This window comes from Giraffa tippelskirchi, chromosome 4 (genome assembly GCF_054371585.1).
Source record: "Giraffa tippelskirchi isolate mGirTip1 chromosome 4, T2T-mGirTip1v1.2.pri, whole genome shotgun sequence".
Taxonomy (NCBI): Eukaryota; Metazoa; Chordata; class Mammalia; order Artiodactyla; family Giraffidae; genus Giraffa; species Giraffa tippelskirchi.
In genome coordinates this window covers 174,463,552-174,483,537 of record NC_137278.1, presented here as the reverse complement: position 1 = coordinate 174,483,537, position 19,986 = coordinate 174,463,552, and the positions used below count along the sequence as shown (strand labels likewise).

Here is a 19,986-nt window from a genome sequence, read left to right as displayed (position 1 = left end):
TATCAGCCATTCTAAATCTAAAAACTCTAAATCCAATTTGCAATCTTGCAGGTATAGGCTGCTGGTCACAAAGAAAATCAAGCAAAAGAAGGTAGAGGAGTCTGAAAATTCATAGGCCCTACTAAAGAAATGTTCATCAATAAAGAAACCTGAATTCTGGTAATCCTAAAAGTTTATCTTGATTAAGATCTTAATAAAGTACATCAACAGCAATCCAGTGAGTTGTTAATTTCTAAGAGACTCATAATACTGAAGTTTATTCACTGGGAATCAAAAAAGTACACAATATAGATATTGTGCTTCAAACTCAACCAGAGGTATCCCAATTTAATCCTGGAGTTAGTGCAGGTATTAACTCTCCAAGGGCACAGTTCCCTAAGACTTCCCTGATTTCAGAGATTCCCCAGACCACCTGCACTGCTCACAGACTGGATATACATCTGGAAGTTCCCACAAATCCCTCAGGTTTGGCAATTAATAACCAAAATCACTGCAGGTGGTAACTCCAGCCACAAAATTAAAAGATGCTTGCTCCTTGGAAAGAAAGCTATGACAAATCTAGGCAGCATATTAAAAAGCGGAGACATCACTTTCCCAACAAAGGTTTGTATAGTCAAAGCTATGGTTTATCCAGCAGTCATGTACAAATGTGAGAGTTGGACCATAAAGAAGGCTGAGCATCAAAGAACTGATGCTTTCAAAGTGTGATACTAGAGAAGACTCTTGAAGAGTCCTTTGGACAGTAAGGAGATCAAACCAGTCAATCCTAAAGGAAATCAACCCTGAATATTCACTGGAAGGACTTATGCTGAAGCTGAAGCTCCAATACTTTGGCCACCTGATGCAAAGAGCCTACTCACTGGAAAAGATCCTGATGCTGGGAAAGATTAATGGCAAAAGAAGAAGAGGGTGGCAGAGGATCAGATAGTTAGACAGTATCACTGACTTAATGGACATGAATTTGAGCAAACTCCAGAAGATAGTGAAGGACAGAGGAGCCTGGTGTGCTGCAGTCCATGGGGTCACAAAGGGTCAGATACAACTTAGCGACTGAACAGCAACAACTCACAGAAATCATGAAAGCACTACACCTATGATTATAGTTTTATTTTAAGGCATACAAATCAGAAGGACTAGACAAATGAAGATATACACAGGTTGAGATCAGAGAAGAACTTTCATGCTCTCTTCTTGTGGAATCAGAGTGTGTCACACTCCTACTCCCAACAATGTGTTCATCAACCAGGAAGCCCCACTAAGCTTTGGTGTCTAAAGTTTTTATTAGGGCACCATTACATAGACATGACTTGTTAAATCATAGCCATGTTACTGAAACTCAATCTCAAACCTCCTCCCCTCTGCTAGGTTGGTTCTGTGACCAAGCCCTACCTGAAGTTATCTAGGAGCCCATCAGTAGTTGCTTCATTAGGACAACACTCCTGCTACCAGGAAATCCTCAGGGTTTTGGAAGTTTTGCTCCAGGAACTCGGGACAAAGACCAGATAAATTATTACTAGGCACTGTGCCTCCTACCACCAAGCATAGAATATAACAGTATATTATTTACTTGTAAAATCCTTAACAATGAAACCAGGTTCTATGGTCCTCTGCTAAAGATGAAAGAACAAACCATTCTGATCCTAACCCATGCTTGTCATAGTATCCCTTTTGCAATAAAATTATGAAACAAGACAAAAAACTTTAAAAAGCCACTGAAATAGTATAACTGATATCATGAAACTCTCTAAGAGGAAAGGGTCCATCATTTTTAGGTTAATAATCACGTGTCATGTGTTCACTAGTGTTTAGTAAATGATTTTTACTATTTTTATATACAAGTGATTTTCAAATAATTATATCCAAGAAAACAAGGTTCTAGTTCTAGCATCCTAGAGCAAATCACAATTTCTTTGAGCAAAAATATCCTCATACATAAAATACAGATTATTTTATTACTATAACAACACATTATTAGCACGTAGTGTTATTAGATATCTATCTGCTGTGAGAATCATTTATCCAAAAAAAGCATGTTAATATTACTATTCATGCTGCTTTTTATCATACAAAATAAAACGAATCTTCCCCTACTGCTAAAGAACTTATTCTCTGCTAAAGAGCCTACAAGAGAGCCACCCTTTGCCTTTAGGAACAAAAGAAAGTCACCCACCGTTAAAATATTTATAGCTGACAAGTAATACTACAGAGCTAGGGTTATGAGACATTCAAACTGAAGGTTTTCTACTGCGTGACTCAAAGAAGCACTATCTGCACAGAGCTAAGGCAGACCTTTCCCTCCATTTCCATTCATTACTATACTCACCTACACACATACATTTAGTTTGCACAGGAACAGCAATTAACTCTCACAGGAATACCACTTTATTCCCCCTACACTTTTCAAAAACAAAAAAATTCCTGCATAAGAAATCAACAATGTTCTCTGAAGGAGATATATAAATTATAAGACAGGAAAGGATATGTTTGTTTTACTAATGCTACTGCCCATGGTATATGAAATTGTTCTAACATCTGCAAAATCAGGCAAAATAAGTATCAGTAACAGGATTCACTAGGAAAGAGAATACTCCTACAAGAATCAAAGAGAAGAAGTATTATTCTAACAATTACCTGAAGCTGCTGGTAGCTAGCATGTTCCACTGATGTGACCACCTCTGAGTCTCTATGCATCGGTGTGCACATTCACCAAAGGCCTTCCAGGCCTCTGCTAATATGCTGAGTGTGAGCTAGAACACTCAGGCTTTAAAATGAACTAACTAAACTCTAGGTTTTAAAATGGTATTGAGGTTGAGCACAGACCCAATGGTCCACAAACACTAGGGGTGGGGGTCAGAGGGAATGTGACCTATACGATGACTAAGACTTTCCCATTTCTACAAGGGACTGTGATTCCTAAAGCTACTACCTAGTATATTAAGAAAGAAGAAAATCAACTTTGGTGGGGAAAAAAGTCCTTTCAATCACTTTCTGAAGTTTTCAAAATTAACATGAAACAAAACCCACCAAGAATGATAAAAATGGGAGGGAAGAGTAGAATTTTCCTCTTCTCTATAGGAAAAACAATCTCTTCCTTCCTCTCTCCACCAGAAAAACACAGAAGAAAACCCTCAAGATGATCTCTAGCCCTGAGTTTCAATTCACAATTCTTACTTCTCACCAAGAATCTCCACTTATCTGTCTCAGTACCAGCAGCCTGAACTTCATTTTCAAAGCTAAACTCTTCTCCCCTAAAGGTTTTCTGCTGTTAACAGTGCCATAAGCCATGCAGTTTTCAAATATTACTATCTACTATTCATCTCTGAAGAGGGATGAATTTAACACTAAGAATAATTCTATCAAAAAGGTATCATATTCACTACTTTTATTCTAGTACTTGGCACATAGCTTAGATAGCTGACTGACTAGGAGTCATTCTAGATTTAGATTCTAGATTTCTCCCCCTTCCCTCATCTGGACCCCACCCCTTTCCTTCCATATTCAAACAGTCATTAAAATTTATAATTTATGCTTCCTTACTATCCCTCCTAACCAGCCTTTCCTTTCTATTTTCACTGCCACTTTGTTAATTCTGAATCTCAAGCCAGGCTCAGAATACTTACAGTTTCCAAAATTCTAGTCTCCCTGCCACACACTGTACACAATTCTTCCCTTCTAATTCCTCTTCCTCTCTCTCTCTCTTTCTCTCACTTACTCATTTACTCAACAAACATTTATAGAGCTCTACCAGCCAAGGCACTGTTCTAGCTTTGGGGATACAACAACACAAAGACTGTATTTTCCAAAGATGGCCACAACAATATCTCCTATCCACATGCTCTTCTGAAACTCCATCAGGAGGTGGAGTCCATGTTCCCTGCTCTTAAAGCTGGAAGGACCTTAAGACTGCCTCAAACATAAGCATACCAGAGAAATGAGATTATGGCTTCTAAGGCTAAGGCATAAAAAATGCCAGGCAGTTCCACCGTATTCTCTTGGGACACATGCCCTTACAACACAGTCACATGCTGTGGGAAGGAGAGAAACTGAGGGCCCAGCCGACAGTGAGCAACAGCCAGCCAGTCCTGAAGTGAGCCCCCTGCAAGTGTGTCCTGTGGCCCTGTCAGCCACTCAGCTGATGCAGCATGGAGCACAGACAAGGTGGCATCACCACGGGCTGCCCAAATTGCAGATCTGTGAGTAAAGTAAATGACCGTCATTTAAGCAGAGAGTTTTCTATCTGGTTTGTTATGCAACAATAAATAACTGGAACAAACAGTGAACAAAAAGGCAAAAAAAAATCCTTGTCCTCATGGAGTTTATATTCTATGAGAAGATAAACGAAAATAATAAATTTAAATTATACAGTATGTTGAAAGACAAAAAGTGCAATGGAAAGTTAAAGAAAAGAGCAGAGTAAGGAAGGCAGTACAGAGCACCAGTTGCAATATTAAATGGGGAGGTCAGGTGGTCTCATTAAGATGATGATGTCTGGGCAGAGAATCAAGTGAAGGTAAGTGAGTTAATCTTCTCTCTCAGGAAAATCAAAGTAAACTAAGACACCAATCTCCTAAGTTCAGACCCCTGTCACCCAGAGCCCAGATTCCTCAGATGGCACTTGAGGACCACCGTGATCTAGCGCTACCCTACATGTTCAGCTCCAGGTTATGAATCTCCCCACTCCCTACACACCTGCACTTAAGTTCAACGACTGGCAGTTCCCTTTAAGTACTGTGACAGGGTCTTGTGTCTGGAATGTCTTCCTCCATCTTGATTTTCTATTACCCCTTTAATCAATTATGACAAACTTGGCAACTTAAAACAATACCCACACTTCTTATCAGTTTCTGTGGGTCAGAAGTCTGGGCACAGTGTGGCCCAAGGGTTCCTTTGCTCTAGGTCTCAAAAGGTCTTTAAGCACAGAAAGAGTAAGGAGTTTTTTCAATATAAAACCTTAATTAGAACAGATAATTTTTATGGTCCAACATCTTTTAAATTCCATAAGCTTAATTTTTAAGTAAATCACTACTGTACAAACATTGTACTAAATATGTATTAGTTGATGTGTTAAAATAAAAACTTTCCTTGATATTAAGGTTCAGGACACTGCATTTTTCTTCTTGACTGACACATAATATGTAAATATAATGCTTTTTTTTTTTTTTAAAGAAATAGAACTGTTCAGGTTTTGGAACCCTGTTCTCATAATTGCTCTGCATATTGCTATCCACTTAACATACTGTATTAAAACTGTTCAATTCTATCTCCTCCTTTAATCTCTACAACATATTCATTCTTACATCCTCAGCACCTACTTAATACTGTGCCTGGTACATATGTTCATTAATGTTTGCTGCATAAATGGATAAATGAAAATGAAAATGGTACTTTGATCTGAATCATATACTCCAGAATTTGGAAAACTTATTTAAAGAACTGACAGCTGTGAAAATGATTCACTTCCAAACTTTGACTATATAAACTGAAAAGTAATATAAGTAAAGGAATAAAATTAGTCCATTTTCTTTAGAACATTTTATTTCTTTTCCAACTTGTACCAACTTATACATTAAAATTTGATACCTACCTTATGTCAAACATAAGACATAAGGATATTATTATCATATCATATGCTCATGGTGGTATCACACAACCAGAACTTTATTATTCTTTGCTTTGAACCCAGGACTTCATGGCTTTTCTTTTTTTCAAGGTAAACTTTAGTTTTTGGAATAGTTTTAGATTTACAGAACTGAGAAGACAAATACAGAGTTCCAATATACTCTCCAACCAGTTTCCCCTATCAGTAAGCATTATGTTATAATTAATGAAGCAATATTGACATATTATTATTAACTAAATCTATTCATTTTTCAGGGCTTCCCTGGTGGCTCAGACAGTAAAGAATCCACCTGCAATGCAGGAGGCCTCAGTTCAATCCCTAGGTCAGGAAGATCCTCTGGAGAAGGGAATGGCTACCCACTCCAGTATTCTTGCCTGGAAAATTCCATGGACAGAGGAGCCTGGTGGGCTATAGTCCATGGGATTGCAAACAGTCAGACACGACTGAGTGACTAAACACTTTCACACATTATTCAGATTTTCAGATTTTTTATCTAAGGTCCTTTCTTTGTTCCAGAATCCCATACAGGATACCACATTGCATCATGTCTCTCTAAGCTCTTCTTGGCTGTGACAATTTCTCATTCTTTCCTTGTTTTAGATATCAATTGACAGTTTCGAAGAGTAGTTGTCAGGTATTTTGTAGAAAGTCTCTCAAACGAGATTTGCCTGATGTTTCTCTAACGATGAAACTGAGGTTATGGGTTTGGGGAAGAAGACCATGGAGGTAAAGTGCCATTTTCATCACATCATATTAGGAATACACATCAACATGACTCATCACTGTTGATGATCACTTTGATTACCTGAAACAACATTTCTCCATTGTAAAAGTCCACTATTTTCTTCCTTTCCAACTATAATTTCAGAAGGAAATCACTGTAACCAGCCCACACTGGAGAAGAGAGTTGTGTTCCATGTCCTTGAAAGCGGAGTATCTACATAAATTATTTGGAATTCTTCTGCAAGGGAGATGTGTCTCTCCTCTTCTATTTATTAATTTATTGGATTGTTTATTTGTATCAGTAAAAACTTGTGGATATTTTATATTTGGGGTCATAACCAATGGGACTTCTATTTTGTTGCTCACATGGCCAATGGGAACTCTTTCATTTGGCTCTTGTGGCCTTTTGACATACTCTTATTTATGTGTTTTATTTTTCCTTAATTTCCAACTCTATGAGATGCTCTAAGCTCATCTTTGTTCCTTGCTCCAGCTCAAGAGTTAGCCCTTTCTTCAAGGATCTCTCTTAACCCATTAACTGGGGAATCATATTAGAAATCAAGACTGGGCACTCATTTCTACTGGGGTACCACTGCATCTAAGCCCTTCAGAAGTTAACTTGTTTTTATCTACCACTTAAATATTCAGAAATAGGAGATGGTTGGTAATGCTAATTTATAAGTAAAATTTAAACTTCTTCACAATAATATCTTATGCAGGATTTGTTCTTTGTAATATTTTCAGCAGTTGCCTCATATTACGATTGCACCATTCCCCTCTACTCTAATAACCTATCTCTCTATATTCCTCAATTCTTAACCTGGAGGGCCAATGGGCGATACAATTTTTAACATTTTTGTTGAGATCCTCAAAGAAAAGATGCCAAGAATATTTTTATAGACTTAATAACTGCTGATTTTATACAAAATTTACAAGTAGTTTTGTACAAATGTAGTTGCAAAACAGGTGAAACTCTTAATGCAAATAATACCCTATGCTGCCCACATCTGAAAAGATTTTATGAATCTCATCCATCCCAGATGGAGACAAAAATTGAGCATATTCAAGACAAGAAATGAGTATATTTAAGAAATGAGTATATCCGTATTTCTGTGGAATTCTTGTATTTCTCAGAATTTTTTATTTTGGATGGTCTTAAATCTTTCAAATACTAAAAAATGCATTTTTTTATTATTATATAGGAGGGCATTTTAAAGAAAAAAAAATTTCTATTCTCTAGCAGTCTCTTCACTACACTCTTTCAGCAACATTCAAGGTAAATTACTATTAAAACTTATTCATCTTATCCCATTTTCTTGTCTATACCGTACAATCATTATTTAACTTCTCATGAACTCTATGATTCAAGTTGTCCAAACCAGAGTTTTATAGAGGCCTTTGAGTAGTTTCCACTCTAATATCTTATTTATTTTCTAAAAAGCTTTCCCAGACTTCCCTGGTGCTCCAGTGGGTAGGAATCCACCTGCCAGTGCAGTGGACATGGGTTCGATCCCTGCTTTGGGAAGATTCCACATGCTCTGAGGCAACCAAACCCATGTACTACAACTACTGAAGCCCACATGCCCTAGAGCCCGTGCTCTAAAACAACAGAAGCCACTGCGATGAGAAGCCCATGTGCCACAGCTACAGTATCTCCTGCTTGTTGCAACTAGGGAAAGCCTGCGCACAGCAACAAAGACCCAGCACTAAATAATAAATTTAAAAGAAAAAATTTCTAAAAAAGCTTTCCCATTACATTTCAAGAATCTTTACAATGAGACTTACCAACTTGGCAATGCTACCTTACATTATTTTTGGCTTAATTCATAATTGTCACAAAGCTCTACACAATCCTTTTCATAATTAGCAACTTCATGAAATATTTGTTTTACATTGCCACTTTGTTAACATAAAATGGATCATGTAACTTGGTTTATTTGGTCATGTTTGGTCATTTAGATGTAAACTATAAATTTCTGAAGCAAGTGGGAATTTGAATATAAAATAATGATATTTTAAAAATAATATTATTTTAAAATTTTAGGTTTGGTAATTGTATTGAACAATGGAAAACCAAAGAGGCCTTGTTATCTGAAAACTGGGTTCGCCTCTCAGTGGGTGTCAAGCCAAGACTGGGAAAAGGACCTACTATTTACAGCAAGTGGCGCTAGTGGTAAAGAACCTGTCTGCCAATGCAAGAGGCTAAGAGACAGTTCAATCCATGGGTTGGGAAGATCCCCTGGGGAAGCTCACAGCAACCCACTCCAGTATTCTTGCCTGGAGACTAACATGGATAGAGGAGCCTGGCGGGCTACAGTCCATGGGGTCGCAAAGACTTGGACGGCTGAAGGGACTGAGTACACATACACACAAGGAGAACACCAAGGATCTTTCCCAACGCAGTGTCTTCTGAACAGCAAAACTGGGAAGTTTAAAGCTAAAGATACATGCATATTCATGAAAGGCTTGGGCAGTTGATAGGTCTAGAGAATCCAAGCTTCCTGACTGAAGTCAGGAAGGTCAGAAAAGCTCAACATATTTATCCTTTGAGTTCCAGTTGATCTAGTGGTTGAGCACTTCAGACTAATTTATACCACTTTAACAGAACTAGCAATGTTTACAACTGATATATCTTTCCAACAACCGCAAAGTTACTTCTTTCGCCTGATAACAGTTTGTTTCTGCATTATTTTTGTCCTTTCGAGATCATTTCTGAGACCTATTCAAGGATAAGCACTAGGACAGGCTTAGATCACAAAGTGGCTTAGGCCAAAAATGGCTTCTCTTATGTCAAGAAAGCAATGCTTGGCTCTCTTTCTCAGGAAAACCCTACCTTATCTGTTTACAGCCTTCCTTTTCAGAGATATACGCTGAGATATTTCAAATAAAATCATAAAACATCTAGGATTTGCTTATAAAACATAATATGGGGATGTGAAGAGGAAACAGTGTTGGTCATGAATTGGTAATTCTTAAATCTGGATAATGGGTATATGGGGATCCACTGTACTACTCTATCCACCTGCATGTGTTCAAAATTCTCCATATAAGAAGTTGTTTTTGTTTTTTTTTAATCAATGCTAAAAGAAAATAGGTCACTGATGAAAAATGCAGTAAATATAAGCCTAGCTTCAAAGGGCAGGAAGTAAATACTTCAACATCTTTCTAAAAGATAATGACTCCTCCTTTTATTAGACAACTACAATATATCATGATGCTTAAAAAAATACAATAATTCCCTAATACCAAAAATCTAGCTGTTATTCAATTATTTCATAAATGTAATAAATATTTTTAACAGTTTGTATCAGGATTCAAATAAAGTCCATACATTGTGATTTGCTGATACACCCTTTAAGTCTCTTTTAATCTTAGGATTTCCCCTCCACATCTTTTTCCCCACTTACAGTTTCTCTGTTGAAGAACCTGACAGAGTTTGCCACAGTATGAACTGTGCTGACTGCCTCCCCCTACTAGAGTTTAACATGGTCCTGTCTTCTAACTGGTAATCTAGAGCTGCACTGTTCAATAAAGTAGCCACTATTAACACATGGATATCTACATTTTAATTAAAACTAAATAAAATTTAAAATTCAGTCGCTCAGCTGCATAAGATATATTTCTAGTAGCTATCATACTGGACAGACCAAGAATCTTCCAAGTCAAGACCTGGGATTGACTCTATTCTCTTGAAAAAGGTAGAAAATATAGAATGAATATAAATAGAATTCGTCTAGCATACAAAGTATTTTCTGAAATGAAGAGAGTTCAACATTCCCACAATGCGGAGAATGAATCTTAGCTTTCTGTTTCTGGAACATAAATATATATACAATGAGCAAGCCATATGTGACCTTGGGTAAACTACTTTAAGTTTTTCTCTATTTCCAGAAAGGAAACTGCAATGATGAGTGAAGTTATATCATAAAAATTATAAATATTATAAAGGTTATTTTCAAAATCCTCCTCCAAATGCTAGGAAAAGAGAACACAATAGCAAGCATGTCTAAAAAGCATTCTTGATGTACAAAGTTAGCTCTCCCAGGGTCTTTTCTGAAGAGTAAGTTCTTCGCATCAGGTGGCCAAAGTATTGGAGTTTCACCTTCAACATCAGTCCTATCAATGAACACCCAGGACTGATCTCCCTTAGGATGGACTGGTTGGATCTCCTTGAAGTCCAAGGGACTCTCAAGAGTCTTCTCCAACACCACAGTTCAAAAGCATCACGAACCACGAAGCAGTGCAAATAGTGGCTGACTTTATCTTTCTGGGCTCCAAAATTACTGCAGATGGTGATTGCAGCCATGAAATTAAAAGATGCCTGCTCCTTGGAATGAAAGCTATGACCAACCTAGACAGCATATTGAAAAGCAGAGACATTACTTTGCCAACAAGGGTCTGTTTAGTCAAGGCTATGGTTTTTCCATTGGTCATGTATGGATGTGAGAGTTGCACTATAAAGAAAGCTGAGCACCAAAGAATTGATGCTTTTGAACTGTGGTGTTGGAGAAGACTCTTGAGAGTCCCTTGGACTGCAAGGAGATCCAACCAGTCCATTCTAAGGGAGATTAGTCCTGGGTGTTTATTGGTAGGACTGATGTTGAAGCTGAAACTCCAATACTCTGGCCACCTGATGCAAAGAGCTGACTCATTTGAAAAGACCCTGATGCTGGGAAAGATTGAGGGCAGGAGGAGAAAGGGACGACAGAGGATGAGATGGCTGGATGGCATCACCAACTCAATGGACATGGGTTTGGGTGAACTCCGGGAGTTGGTGATGGACAGGGAGGCCTGGAGTGCTGCGGTTCATGGGATCTCAAAGAGTCGGACATGACAGAGCGACTGAACTGAACTGAACTGATGGCACCGTATGCCATGATCTTAGTTTTTTGAATGTTGAGTTTTAAGCCAGCTTTTTCACTCTCCTCTTTCACTTTCATCAAGAGGTTCTTTAGTTCTTCTTTGTTTTCTACCATAAGGGTGATGTCATCTGCATATATGAGGTTATTGATATTTTTCCCGGCAATCCTGATTCCAGCTTGTGCTTCATCCACTCCAGCATTCCTTATGAAGCACTCTCCAGTCTTTCCCATTCTATTGTTTTCCTCTATTTCTTTGCACTGATCACTGAGGAAGGCTTTCTTATTTCTCCTTGCTATTCTTTGGAACTCTGCATTCAGATGGGTATATCTTTCCTTTTCTCCTTTACCTTTTGCTTCTCTTCTTTTCTCAGATATTTGTAAGGCCTCCTCAGACAACCATTTGCCTAATTTGTGTGTGTGTGTGTGTGTGTGTGTGTTTGAATAAAAGGTAACCCTGAATAAGAGATGATTCACACATCAATATCATCCAAAGTCTATAGTTTATAACAGAGTTCACTCTTGATTATGTACATTCTGGGGGTCTTTATAAATATGTAATGCCATGTATCCACTGTTGTAGTATGGTACAGAACAGTCCACTGCACTAAAAGTCCTCTGTGCTCTGCCTATTCATTCCCATCTCCTCCCTAATCCCTGATAACCATCTTTTTACCATCTCTATCGTTTAGTCTTTTCAAGAAAGTCACACAATTGAAATCTTTTCAGGCTGGCTTCTTTCACTTAGTAATATGCATTTAGTTTTCCTTCATGTCTTTGCAAGGCTTGGTAGCACCTTTCAATTTTGCACTAAATAATATTCCATTGTATGAACATACCACAGCTTATTTATCCATTTACCTACTTAAGGACATCTTGAATGCTTCCAAATTTGAGCAATTAAGGATAAAACTGCTACAAACATTCATGTGTAAGGCTTTTTGTGTAGATGTAAGCCTTCAATTCCTTTGGATAGATAACAGGGAGTGTGACTAATGAATCATATGGTAAGGTATGTTAAGTTTTGCAAGAAACTGTCACAATGACTTCTAAAATGGCTATACCATTTTGCATTTCCACTGGGAATGAATGAGAATTGTCAAATGTTTACTTTTAACATTAACTTATTCAGATATATTTATGTTGTCATCCTTGTCAACGGTGGCTCTGTTATCATTACAGTTAGTTTTGGAGTCATTTGATACATGGCTATGTTGCTTACAAAGGGTTATACATAACAGTTACATATGCAACTAGACACAATTATACACTGCCTACAGAAAACAATATTCTCTTTAACAAAAAAGCCAATGAGCTCTAACAATGAATTCCAAGAGTAATTAAGGATACAGACATCTCAGGAATGACTTTAGTGTAAATGTCAATAAAAATGATCTAATCTGTAGGATATATAATGAGTTTCCTTAGAAGAGTTAAGAATCACAAATTCTTAGATTTGTGAGAACTATTCCTTACAAGAGGACAATTGTTAGAGATCAAACAGGGAATCACTTCCAAAGCCCTGAGCTGTAATTTCTCTAGCTCAATTAGTACAACCATTCTAACCAGTGGCTCAAGATGGATAGCTGCAGTCATCTTTGACTCCCTTTTCCCTCTGACTGCCCACATCTAATCAGTTGCTTCATCCTACTGATTTTACCTCCTATTTTTCTTAACTCTATCTAGCTCTCTCCATTCCCGCTGAAAATGCTCTAATCCAATCCAATGCCATCTCTCACCTGAATTATTAAAAATGTGTTCTGCCTCCAGGCTTACTCCCTACCAACACTACCCTGTAATGCAGCCAAAAAATCTTTCTAAATGCAAATTCAATACTTTCCTTCAATATTGCTTCATTATCCCAATGTTAAATCTCAAATTGCCTAGTATCACTTCAAAATTTTTCACAACCTGACTGCTTATGTTTTAACCCTTTCTGCAGAATCTTTCATGTGCTTTGTATTCTGCACTCCAGTCATGCTGTTCACCATATTTACTACACTCTCTCAAATTAGCTGACTTTTACACATGTTGCCTGTCTGCCACAAACACTTCTTTTAGTATTGCCCCCACTCCATCAGTTCAGTTCAGTTCAGTCATTCAGTCGTGTCTGACTCTTTGCGACCCCATGAGCTGCAGTACACCAGCCCTCCCTGTCCAACACCAACTCCCGGAGCCCACCCAAACTCACGTCCATTGAGTCGGTGATGCCATCCAACCATCTCATCCTCTGTCGTCTCCTTCTCCTCCTGCCCTCAATCTTTCCCAGCATCAGGGTCTTTTAAATCAGTCAGTTCTTCGCATCAGGTGGCCAAAGTATTGGAGTTTCAGTTTCAACATCAGACCTTCCAAAGAACACCCAGGACTTATCTCCTTTAGGATGGACTGGTTGGATCTCCTTGTAGTCCAAGGGACTCTCAAGCATCTTCTCCAACATCACAGTTCAAAAGCATCAATTCTTCGGTGCTGAGCTTTCTTTATAGTGCAACTCTCACATCCATACATGACCACTGAAAAAACCATAGCCTTGACTAAACGGACCTTTGTTGGCAAAGTAATGTCTCTGCTTTTCTTTCTTTTTTTTTTAAATTTATTTTAGTTGGGGGCTAATTACTTTACAATATTGTAGTAGTTTTTGCCATACATTGACATGAGTCAGCCATGGGTTTACATATGTTCCCCTTCCTGGAACCCCTCCCACTTCCCACCTCCCTCCCCATCCCATCCCTCTGGGTCATCCCATTGCCCCAGTCCTGAGCATTTGTCTCATGCATCGAACCTGGAATGGTGTTCTGTTTCACATATGATAATATACATGTTTCAATGCTATTCTCCCAGAACGTCCTACCCTCACCTTCTCCCTCAGAGTCCATAAGACTGTTCTATGCATCTGTGTCTCTTATTCTGTCTCGCATATAGGGTTATCGTTACCATTTTTCAAATTCCATATATATGCATTAGTATACTGTATTGTTGTTTTTCTTTCTGGCTTACTTCACTCTGTATAATGGGCTCCAGTTTCATCCATCTCAGTAGAACCGATTCAAATGTATTTTTTTTAATGGCTGAGTAATATTCCATTGTGTATATGTACCACAGCTTCCTTATCCATTCGTCTGCTGATGGACATCTAGGTTGCTTCCATGTCCTGGCTATTGTCAACAGTGCTGCGATGAACATTGGGGTACACGCGTCTCTTTCAATTCTGGTTTCCTCGGTGTGTATGCCCAGCAGTGGGATTGCTGGGTCATATGGCAGTTCTATTCCCAGTTTTTTAAGGAATCACCACACTGTTCTCCATAGTGGCTGTACTAGTTTGCATTTCCACCAACAGTGTAAGAGGGTTCCCTTTTCTCCACACCCTCTCCAGCATTTATTGCTTGTAGACTTGGATAGCAGCCATTCTGACTGGTGTGAAATGGTACCTCATTATGGTTTTGATTTGCATTTCTCTAATAATGAATGATGTTGAGCATCTTTTCATGTGTTTGTTAGCCATCTGTATGTCTTCTTTGGAGAAATGTCTGTTTAGTTCTTTGGCCCATTTTTTGATTGGGTCGTTTATTTTTCTGGAATTCAGCTGCCAGAGTTGCTTGTATATTTTTGAGATTAATTGTTTGTCTGTTGCTTCATTTGCTATTATTTTCTCCCATTCTGGAGGCTGTCTTTTCACCTTGCTTATAGTTTCCTTTGTTGTGCAAAAGCTTTTAATTTTAATTAGGTCCCATTTGTTTATTTTTGCTTTTATTTCCGATATTCTGGGAGGTGGGTCATGGAGGATCCTGCTGTGATTTATGTCGGAGAGTGTTTTGCCTATGTTTTCCTCTAGGAGTTTAACAGTTTCTGGTCTTACGTTTAGATCTTTAATCCATTTTGAGTTTATTTTTGTGTATGGTGTTAGGAAGTGTTCTAGTTTCATTCTTTTACAAGTGGTTGACCAGTTTTCCCAGCACCACTTGTTAAAGAGATTGTCTTTTCTCCATTGTATATTCTTGCCTCCTTTGTCGAAGATAAGGTGTCCATAGGTGCGTGGGTTTATCTCTGGGCTTTCTATTTTGTTCCATTGATCTATATTTCTATCTTTGTGCCAGTACCATACTGTCTTGATGACTGTGGCTTTGTAGTAGAGCCTGAAGTCAGGCAGGTTGATTCCTCCAGTTCTATTCTTCTTTCTCAAGATTGCTTTGGCTATTCGAGGTTTTTTATATTTCCATACAAATTGTGAAATGATTTGTTCTAGTTCTGTGAAAAATACCATTGGTAGCTTGATAGGGATTGCATTGTCTCTGCTTTTCAATATGCTGTCTAGGTTGGTCATAGCTTTCATTCCAAGGAGCAAGCATCTTTTAATTTCATGGCTGCAATCACCATCTGAAGTGATTGTGGAGCTCCCAAAAATAAAGTCTGATGCTGTTTCCACTGTTTGCCCATCTATTTGCCATGAAGTGATGGGACCAGATGCCATGATCTTAGTTTTCTGAATGTTGAGTTTTAAGCCAACTTTTTCACTCTCCTCTTTCACTTTCATCAAGAGGCTCGTTAGTTCCTCTTTTGCTTTCTGCCATAAGGGTGGTGTCATCTGCATATCTCAGGTTATTGATATTTCTCCCGGAAATCTTGATTCCAGCTTGTGCTTCCTACAGCGCAGGATTTTGCATGATGTACTCTGCATGTAAGTTAAATAAGCAGAGTGACAATATACAGCCTTGACATACTCCTTTTCCTATTTGGAACCAGTCTGTTGTTCCATGTCCAGTTCTAACTGTTGCTTCCTGACCTGCATATAGCCCACCTGTAAATTCTTGACCACCCTTCAGATCTAAGCTTATAGTCATTTCTTCTGGAAAAGGCTGCAGCTCTGTGAAGGTAAGAGTTGCTCACTACTGAATCCCCAGGGCCTACACAGGGCCGAGAATACATGAACTCAAGGATCACTCACTAAGTAAGCAAACAAGTATGAACACAGGGGAGCAGAAAGAACATGAGTCACTATTGACACCATGTAAAGATTTTTATCATGTGTGTACCAATTTTAGGAAAACCGTTTTGTAGTAGTATTAAAAATTATCACTACTATTATTGTAAAAATATTTTGCTTCTTTCACAATATTATGTAGAAATCCTTTTTAGGTTAGTTCTAGGAGGTCTTGCAGGTCTTCGAAGAACTGTTCAACTTCAGCTTCTTCAGCGTTACTGGTCAGGGCATCGACTTGGATTACTGTGATACTGAATGGTTTGCCTTGCATCCAAGTACTGCATTTCAGACTCTTTTGTTGACTATGATAGCTACTCCATTTCTTCTAAGGGATTCTGGCCCACAGTGGTAGATATAACGGTCATCTGAGTTAAATTCACCCATTCCAGTCCATTTACTTTGCTAATTCCTTAAATGTTTATGTTCACTCTTGCCATCTCCTGTTTGACTGCTTCCAGTTTGCCTTGATTCATGGACCTAACTTTCCAGGTTCCTATGCAATATTGCTCTTTACAGCATCAGACTTTACTTCCATCACCAGTCACATCGACAACTGGGCGCAGTTTTAGCTTTGGCTCAGCCTCTTCATTCTTTCTGGAGTTATTTCTCTACTCTTCTCCAGTAGCATATTGGGTACCTACCGACCTGGGGAGTTCATCTATCATGTGTCCTATCTTTTTGCCTTTTCAAACTGTTCATGGGGTTCTGAAGGCAAGAATACTGAAGTGGTTTGCCATTCCCGTCTCCAGTGGACCACGTTTCATCAGAACTTTCCATCATGACCCATCCATCTTGGGTGGCCCTAAATGACATAGCTCATAGTTTCACTGAGGTAGACAATGCTGTGGTCCATGTGATCAGATTGGTTAGTTTTCTGTAATGTGGTTTTCAGTCTGTCAGTACCGAAATGACCAAATGGTCAATAATGAAATCAGATTGATTATATTTTTTACAGCTAAAGATGGAGAAGCTCTATACAATCAGCAAAAACAAGACCAGGAGCTGACTGTGGCTCAGATCATGAACTCTTTATTGCCAAATTCAGACTTAAATTGAAGCAAGTAGGGAAAACCACTAGACCATTCAGGTATGACCTAATCAAATCCCTTACAATTATACAGTGGAAGTGACAAATAGATTCAAGGGATTAGATCTGACAGACAGAGTGCCTGAAGAACTATGGATGGAAGTTTCTGATATTGTATAAGAGGCAGTGATCAAGACCATCCCCAAGAAAAAAAAATGCAAAAAGGCAAAACGGTTGTCCCAGGAGGCCTTACAAATAGCTATGAAAAGAAGAGACGTGAAAGGCAAAGGAGAAAAGGAAAGATAAACCATTTTGAATGCGGAGTTCCAAATACCAAGGAGAGATAAGAATGCGTTCCTCAGTGATCAACAAAAAGAAATAGAGGAAAACAATAGAATGGGAAAGACTGGAGATCGCTTCAAGAAAATTAGAGCTACCAAGGGAATGTTTCATACAAAGATGGGCACAATAAAGGACGGAAATGGTACGGACCTAACAGAAGCAGAAGATATTAAAAAGAGGCGGTAAGAACATGCAGAAGGACTATATAAAAGAGATCTTCACGACTCAGATAATCACAATGGTGTGATCACTCACCTAGAGTCAGACATCCTGGAATGTGAAGTCAAGTGGGCCTTAGGAAGCATCACTACGAACAAAGCTAGTGGAGGTGATGGAATTCCAGTTGAGCTATTTCAAAACCTAAAAGATGATGATGTGAAAGTGCTGCACTCAACATGCGAGCAAATTTGGAAAACTCAGCAGTGGCCACAGGACTGGAAAAGGTCAGTTTTCATTAAAATCCCAAAGAAAGTCAATGCCAAAGAATGTTCAAACTACCGCACAATTGCACTCATTTCACACACTAGCAAAGTAATGCTCAAAATTCTCCAAGCCAGGCTTCAACAGTACCTGAACTGTGAACTTCCAGATGTTCAAGCTGAATTTAGAAAAAGCAGAGGAACCAGTGATCAAATTGCCAACATCTGCTGGATCATTGAAAAAGCAGGAGAGTTCCTGAAAAACATCTACTTCTGCTTTATTGACTATACCAAAGCCTTTGACTGTGTGGATCAAAAAAACTATGGAAAATTCTTCAAGAGATGGCGATACCAGACCACCTTACCTGCCTCCTGAGAAATCTGTATGCAGGTCAAGAAGCAATAGTTAGAACTGGACATGGAACAACAGACTGGTTCCAAATAGGGAAAGAAGTACGTCAAGGTTGTGTATTATCACCCTGCTTATTTAACTTATATGCAGAGTACATCATGAGGAATGCTGGACTAGATGAAGCACAAGCTGGAATCAAGACTGCTGGGAGAAATATCAGTAACCTTAGATATGCAGATGACACCATCCTTATGGCAGAAAGCAAAGAAGAACTGAACAGCCTTTTGATGAAAGTGAAAGAGGAGAGTGAAAAAGTTGGCTTAAAACTCAACATTCAAGAAACTAAGATCACGGCATCTGGTCTCATCACTTCATGGCAAATAGATGGGAAAACAGTGGAAACAGTGGCTGATTTTATTTTCTTGGATTCCAAAACCACTGCAGATGGTGACTGCAGCCATGAAATTAAAAGACGCTTACTCCTTGGAAGAAAAGTTATGACCAACCTGGACAGCATATTAAAAATCAGAGACATTACTTTGCCAACAAAGATCCATCTAGTCAAAGCTATGGTTTTTCCAGTAGTCAGGTATGGATGTGAGAGTTGGACTATAAAGAAAGCTGAGCACCAAAGAATTGATGCTTTCGAACTGTGGTATTGGAGAAGAGTCTTGAGAGTCCCTTGGACTGCAAGGAGATCCAACTGATTTCCTAAAGGAAATCAGTCCTGAATATTCATTGAAAGGACTGATGCTGAAGCTGAAACTCCAATACTTTGGCCACTTGATGTGAAGAATTGACTCGTTTGAAAAGACTCTGATGCTGGGAAGGATTGAAGGTGGGAGGAGAATGCTTGGATGAGATGCTTGGATGGCATTACCGACTCAATGGACATGAGTTTGAGTAAACTCCTGGTGGGTCAGATGGTAAAGCGTCTGTCTGCAATGTGGGAGACCCAGGTTCAATCCCTGGGTCGGGAACACCCTCTGGAGAAGGAAATGGCTACCCGCCCCAGTACCCTTGCCTGGAAAATTCCATGGACAGAGCCTTGTATGCTACAGTCCATGGGGTCGCAAAGAGTTGGACATACTGAGCGACTTCACTTTCCTTACTTTCCTTTTCCGGGAGTTGGTGATAGACAGGGAGGCCTGGCGTGCTGCAGTCCATGGGGTCGCAAAGTCCATGGGGTCGCAAAGAGTCAGATATGACTGAGAGACTGAACTGAACTAATTATGCAGAAATAGGTGAGAAATAACCAGGGAAGCACATTATGGACTTTGTGCTCCTGCTATAACCATTACAGATACATATAATTTTGTAGATATACTTGATTGCCATAAATGTTTGTATTTCTGTGATAGAATACAAGTCAAATTCTTTTTAGGATTAATTTTTTCCTTCAATATTTTCATTATAGCAAAACACACATAATGTAAAATATACCATTTAAACTATTTGTAAGTATACAATTCAGTGGCATTAAACACATTTATAATGTGCAACCATCACTGCAATCCATCTATATAATTCTTATCATCTAGTAAATTGAAACCCTATCCCCATTAAAAAAATTATGCATTTGCTCCAATTCCTCAGCCCCTGGCAATCATCATTCTACTACCTCTGTGGTTTTGATTACTACTGCTGTTGCTGTTCAGTCACTAATTAG

The 19,986-nt window shown here is 38.7% G+C and overlaps 1 protein-coding gene and 1 long non-coding RNA gene across 7 annotated transcripts in view; one reads left to right on the top strand and one right to left on the bottom strand.

Annotated features, from left to right (window-relative positions):
* LOC145546030 (uncharacterized) overlaps nt 1–17,364 on the top strand; it is a 1,126,586-nt gene extending 1,109,222 nt beyond the window's left edge. Inside the window, exon 2 of the long non-coding RNA XR_014082434.1 lies at nt 13,832–17,364. This is a non-coding gene — a long non-coding RNA (uncharacterized LOC145546030). The remainder of the gene's footprint in view (nt 1–13,831) is intronic.
* DENND5B (DENN domain containing 5B) overlaps nt 1–19,986 on the bottom strand; it is a 217,289-nt gene that overhangs the window by 124,401 nt on the left and 72,902 nt on the right. The window lies entirely within an intron of this gene.